The 6570-nt window shown below is 39.8% G+C and overlaps 1 long non-coding RNA gene across 1 annotated transcript in view; it reads right to left on the bottom strand.

Annotated features, from left to right (window-relative positions):
• The window catches only part of LOC121922652, a 10744-nt gene extending 5391 nt beyond the window's left edge, over window positions 1–5353 (bottom strand). The window contains exons 1-2 of the long non-coding RNA XR_006102205.1: window positions 5201–5353; window positions 750–795 (exon numbers count right to left, since the gene is read on the bottom strand). This is a non-coding gene — a long non-coding RNA (uncharacterized LOC121922652). The remainder of the gene's footprint in view (window positions 1–749; window positions 796–5200) is intronic.
• Between the last annotated feature and the right edge of the window lie 1217 nt (window positions 5354–6570).

Below are 6570 nucleotides of genomic sequence, written 5' to 3'. Positions count from 1 at the left end.
TACACCATACCTCCACTGTGACTCGAAGCAGCTTTATTTTGGCTGTCTGTAACAGGCCAATATTACTTCCCACGATAAGACACTATACTGTACTTCTATTGACCCAGCCTAGAATCACGTTGGCTTTTTTTAGCTGCCGCATCACACTGTTGACTCATGTTCAACTTGTGGTCCACTACTCCTACTAGAACTCCTAGATGCCTTTCACATGTAGCCTTGTTAAGCCAAGTATCCCCCATCCTATATCTATGTATTTCATTTTTTCTGCCTAAGTGTAGTACCTTAAATTTCTCCCTGTTGAAATTCATTTTGTTAGTTCTGGCTCAGCTTTCTAATCTACTAAGGTCATTTTGAATTTTGATCCTCTCCTCTGAGGTATTATGCTTCTTAGCCATGCTCACAATGGAGGGCATTTTGGAATTCCTCCTGGACAGAAGGCCGAAATGGAGGACAGGTCCTGGAAAAGGAGGACATCTGGTCACCCTGGCTAAGCCATGGAGGAAGAAGTTTTTAAACCGTTAAAGCGTGGAATGCATCTGTTTCAGTATATGTGTGGCATTTTGTTAACATGCCCAAAGATTTCTGATACATGCGGAGCTTGAAAGGTGATCTTTGGCAGCAGTAAGACATTCTGACTAGTAAATCATAGGTTTTTACCTGTTGGTAAGACAGTGTGGGGAACGCTTTGGTGGCAAAAATAGCAAAAAGAATGTGTGAATGAAAGCAAGAGAAAGAATTCCAGGTTTTACCTGAATCAACCCCCTGTCACTTTCTTGTCTGGAGATGTTTGTGTACCTAATAAAAAAAAAGATCACAGTCAGTTACAGTAATAATGACAAACCACACACGGGTTATTTTGAAAAATCACATCCTTCATTTTCCCTCAGTCTTCTTGAGATAACTACAAAAAATAACAAACATGCATTAAGATTGCCTGCTGGGGGAAAGTGGCAAATTTTGTCCTTATATATTTGCGCTTCAGCTCTACTCACCTATCTTGAGCTTTTGGCGGGTTACAGACTGCCGAAAAGCGGCGGTCTGCTGCCGCCGCCGGTTGCAGTGTCCGGGAACCGCAGCAGCCAAACGTTCCCGGACGCTGCAAAGAAGAAGCGCGAAAATCGCGCTCCTTCCTGAGCCCTGGAAGAGACGCCGCAAGTGCTGAAGTGCGCACTCGCGGCATAATTTCTGGGGTGCGACGTGCGGATGCAGCACGTCCGCTACGTCAAGATGGCGGCGGCTGTGTGGAACAGCCGCCACCATTTCGTACGGACTCAGTCCATACTAGGGTTAGGGGCACGTACTTTCCTGCCCGTTTGTAATGGGCCTTTGACTTCTCGGGTAGCAGCTTTCAGCACTTTATGTGCAAACTTACTTTTCAGCCTATCAGCCAAGTTCACAGACAATAGTAGGGAAGTGTTAAATGAAGCAGAAAGACAGCTTAAACTATACAGTGGTACCCCGGGATACGAAATCACCGCGTTACGAAATTTCCGGGATACGAAAAAAATAAATAGGAAAAAACTGTTTCGGGTTACGTTTTTTTTTTTCCGGCTTACGAAAATTTTTTTGGTGCTTTTCGGCGCTTTTTCACACGGAATCGCGGCTTTCAGCGCTAGCGGCTATGGCTTTTTCGGCTAGCGAAATTTTTCGGGTTACGAACGGCGCCGCGGAACGAATTACATTCGTAACCCGGGGTCCCACTGTATATAAAACTATATTGGTGGCAATAGAGTTTCAAATTTGTTTGGCAGTTTACATTGTATAGACATAAAAGAGGGATTTCTTTCTGGGAGGGTTGTAAGGTCTCTGTGTGCTAGCTGAAGTCCTCAGAAATTGCTGAACATTTGAGGTCTTCAAGTGAGGAGACAAATTCCAGGAGAAAGAAATATATATAGGTTTCAATATTGGACTGGGACTCTGGAGACCAGAGTTCGATTCCCACCTCGTCTATGAAATCCATTGGGTGGCCTTAGGCAAGTCACAAACTCTCAGCCTCAGGGGAAGGCAATAGCAAACTTCCTCTGAATAAATCTTGCCAAGATAAGCCAATGATACAGTCACCTTAGGCTCACCATAAGTCCGAAGAGATTTGAAGGCACACATCATCAAGAATATGTGTGCATGTATATATATGTGTGTGTATATATTCTTGATATGTGCCTTCAAGTATATGGTGACTTTATAGTTTGGGCATTCATATAGTTTGGACGTCATAGTATGGTCCCCCACTCTCAGCTGGCACCAGTCTGCTGCTGCATTGCAGAATTAATGCAGTTTGACGCCGTGTTAACAGTCATGGCTCCATGCTATGGAATCCTAGGATTTGTAGTTTGTTGTGGCCCCAGAGCTCTTTGATGGAGAATATCTCACAAAACTGCAGACCCAAGAATTCTATAGCATGGAGCCACGGCAATTAAAGTGGTGTCAAACCACATCAATTCTGCATTGTAGATGCAGCCCAAGGCTTCCTGGCTCAAACTAAAAGTGTTGTAACTAATATGTTGTACTTGCACACTGCTGAGAAACCAAAAGGTCAGAAGTAAGAGGAGGGGAATAGGGAAAGAACGTATTGTGCCACTAAGGGAGAGGGAGAGGACTACCAACATTGTGATTCCTAAGTCCTTCTTGTGGGGTGGGGGCAGTTAAAAGGTAAGTAACCTTTAAGATGTGAAGTCAAAGGTTTTCATGGCTGGTATCCATAGTTTTTTGAGGGTTTTTCAGGCTATGTGGCCATGCTCTAGAAGAGTTTATTCCTGATGTTTCGCCAGCATCTGTGGCTGGCATCAGTTAAAATTGGAATAGATCTTATTTTATTAGGTATGTCATCTGTTCCTGTTGCTGCTGTTGTTGTGTGCCTTCTCATTTCCAATTTATGGCAGCCATTTCATAGGGTTTTTTGGCACATTTTGTTCAGAGGGGGTTTGCCATTGCCATCCACTGAAGTTTAGAGAGTATTACTTGCCCAGGGTCACCCAGTGGTTTTAAATGGCTAAGCCGGGATCTGAATCTTGGTTTGTCTGCATATAGAAAAAATAAATGTAGGGAGAAAGGAAAGAATAGCAAAGGACTAAAGGACCACCATATTTTGAAATACTGCTAGTGAAATAGAAATACAGAACATCTGGCCATAGCCACTAGCTGACTTCCATCCTGTTTAACCTTCTGTTCAGGTGCTGACTGTTGATGGTCAGCCTCTTATCTTATGGTTCTTTATTTTTAAACCAGGAGGTTTTTAAATTAATAGAGTAGCTTCATACAAAGGACGCGACTATCAGCTTTACAGCAGTCACATTACCATCACAGGGAATGGTACCACAACAAACTCCAAATCTATGACACTGAGCCATGGCAGTTCAAGTGGTGTCAATCTGGATTATTTCTGCAGTGCAGATGCAGCCACAGTCTTACTAATAATTATCACAACCTTGGAAGGCAGTCAAGTATTATTATCTCCAGTACAGTCTAATCCACGTATTGTGGATTATTGGGAATGATAAACTATATATTCCCTTGAAATCCATGGGATAATCTATGATTACATTCATATGTAATCTTTGTAAATTCTATTGATTCAGTGGGTCTGCTCCAAATGAGAATAATTTAGATTTTGGTTCAGGAAATAAATGCCATTGAGGTGAATGGAGGTAAATGACCTTTCATTCAATAAATCTGGATTTTTTTTTTATTATCACTAATACCACTCTGTTAGTACATGAATATCATGCCCGGTGTATTTAAGCAACACTGTGTGGTTACAAGGATGAATTGCACTAGTGCATTTGGTCTTTCTACTTTCTCTTCACTCTATTTGAAATCCTGCTTTTGAAGGGGGGGGGAACCTATTCCCAATATCCAGATCCTCTCTTTTACACATCAAACAAGAGCAGATTAAAAACTTTTCTTACATACAATGGCCACCCAAACCCATTCATGTTTACTTTGAAACAAGTCCTGCTGAATTGAATGGGACCCAAGCCAAGGAAATATTCAGAGGATTATAGCCTACAATTCTGCAGTACTTAGCATTATGCCAGGGGAGTGACTATATATATTATGTAAACTGATCTCCTTGTATAAAGAAGTTTAACAATCCACAATGCTTTTAGCGCACCCTGCTGTCTGTAGTCAACACGTTTTGGTTTCTTTGCCTTTAGAGTTTATATAAGGGCATTCTCATTACAAGAGAGATTGTTTGAAGATGCAAAGATCAAGATTTTATAATGAAACCACCCCATGCCAAACAGACAGCCATAGTAAAGGTTTCTGCTCTAACTGTACTTTACTTTGTGAGAAAGAGAAAATCTATTTTGCTAGAGTTTTTGCATGAATATTGGACTGTGACTCTGGAGACGGAGGTTCGAATCCCCACTTGGCCATAGAAACACGCTGGGTGATCCTGGGCAAGTCATGCTGAAGAAACTTGCCAAGAAAATCCCATGAGGCTTGCCATAAGTCGGGAAAGGCTTGAAGATACACCAACATCAAATGCAAGCCAATAAGAAAGGCAGTGTGGCATAGTGGTTTCAGTGTTGGACTATCACTCTGGAGACCAGATTCAATTCCCAGCTCAGTCATGGAAATCCATTGGGTGACCTTGGGCAAGTCACACTCTCTCAGCCTCAGGAGAAGAAAATATCAAACCTCCTCTGAACAAATTTTTGCAAGAACTCCCCATTATAGGTTTGCCTTAGAATCGCCATAAGTCAGAAAAGACTTGAAGGCACACAAAAACAACAATGCAAGTCAATAGTGCAGGGAGCTTCTACGTACGATCGAACACTGGATTTTACCTCAGTGAAGAGGTAATATGATAGCCCTGTATAAGTATTTGAAGGGGTGTCATATTGAGGATGGAGCAAGCTTGTTTTCTGATGCTCCAGAGAATAGGACCCAGAGCAATGGATGCCACAGCATTAAGAACTTCCTGAGAGTAAAAGCTGTTTGACAGTGGAACACACTCCCTTGAAGTGTGGTGGGGTCTCCTCCTTTGGAAGTCTTTAAACAGAGGCTGGATGGCCATCTGTCGGGGATGCTTTGATTGAGAGTTCCTGCATGGCAGAATAGGGTTGGATTGGATGGCTCTTGTGGTCTCTTCCAACTCTATGATTTTATGATTCTATGGCCTTTTCTGCAATCTTTGTGGAGTTTTGCACAGGGAACTTTTGAATGGGAATCCAAACCCCGCTTCAGATATACTTACAGTATTAAGTGGACAAGCATAACTATTGTAAACTGCTATTATGTCGGCATGGCTTTGTAATTTGCAATTCGCAGAAGACTCCACTCTACGTTCACCATATGCTGCTCTCTCATGCTGCAATCCAGGGTGACCAGACGTCCTCCTTTTCCAGGATCTGGCCTCCATTTCAACCTTCTGTTCAAGAGGAATTTCAAAATGTTCAAAAAGATCATGAATTTATATTTATAATATTGTTTTTAGCTTTTATTTTGTGTACAGCCTACATTTTTCTTGAATGCCCTACATTTTATTGTGCCCTTGTCCTCCTTGGATGTTAGCACAGCTGGTCACCCTGGCTGCAAATGGACACTTTGCTGAGAAACATCATCTCATCTCCTGGCTGACCCACAGGTTGCTGTAAGGATGCAATACCACTGCAGCACATTGCAGGGTTGTTCCAAACCCAGTTTGAGCCCCAACTTGGAATATTAAGGTCCAAAAAACACTGCAGAAATAATCCAGTTTGAGATTGCCTTAACTGCCCTGGCTCAATGCTAGGGAATTATGGGAATTGTAGTTTTGTGATACATTTAGCCTTTTCTGTCAGAGAGCTCTGGTGCCACAGAAAACTACAATTCCCAGGATTCCCTAGTACTAAACCAGAACGGTTAAAGTGATCTCAAACTGGATTATTTCTGCAGTGTGTTTTGTTCCTAAAACAGAAAACCTTCAATGAACAGGAGGGGGTGTTGTACTGTTTTTAAGGGCTTTTTATCTTTTTTAAACTGTGTAACAAGTTGTTTTAATACTGTAATAATATTATTATATTTTAATGCTCTCTTGTGTATGTTTTTAATTGTAGTGTCATTCAAATTGTAAGCTGCTCTCAGAGTCCTAATTTTGGAGGGAAAGTGGAATATTATTGTTATTATTATTATTATTTTACTTAAGAAAAGTAATAATAAAGTATCATGTATAATATAAAACAAAGTATTAATAATACTTTATAATTAATACTACTAATAAAGTATCAATTAATATTAAGTCTTAGTAATTATTTTATTAATAATTAACAATAATTAATAATAAGGTATAAATTGTATTATACTTTAATAATAATAAATCTTGAATCCTAATTTTGGAGGGAAAGTGGGATATTATTATATTATAGTCAATTATTAATGTCATATTACATTTTATACATTATTATTATTACTTTATTATTAAGTAATAATAAACAATAATGTATAAAATGTAATATTACATTAATAATTGACTATAAATAAGTCTTAATAATACTTTATTAATAATTAACAATAAGTTTGTTTGAATAATTATAATGTATTATTAATAACAATATACAGTATGCTTCAATAATAATAATAACTATT

The sequence above is a fragment of the Sceloporus undulatus genome, chromosome 2, assembly GCF_019175285.1.
Source record: "Sceloporus undulatus isolate JIND9_A2432 ecotype Alabama chromosome 2, SceUnd_v1.1, whole genome shotgun sequence".
In the NCBI taxonomy this organism is placed as follows: Eukaryota; Metazoa; Chordata; class Lepidosauria; order Squamata; family Phrynosomatidae; genus Sceloporus; species Sceloporus undulatus.
The sequence above is the reverse complement of the archived record's forward strand: the minus strand, read 5'-3'. Positions and strand labels throughout refer to the sequence as shown.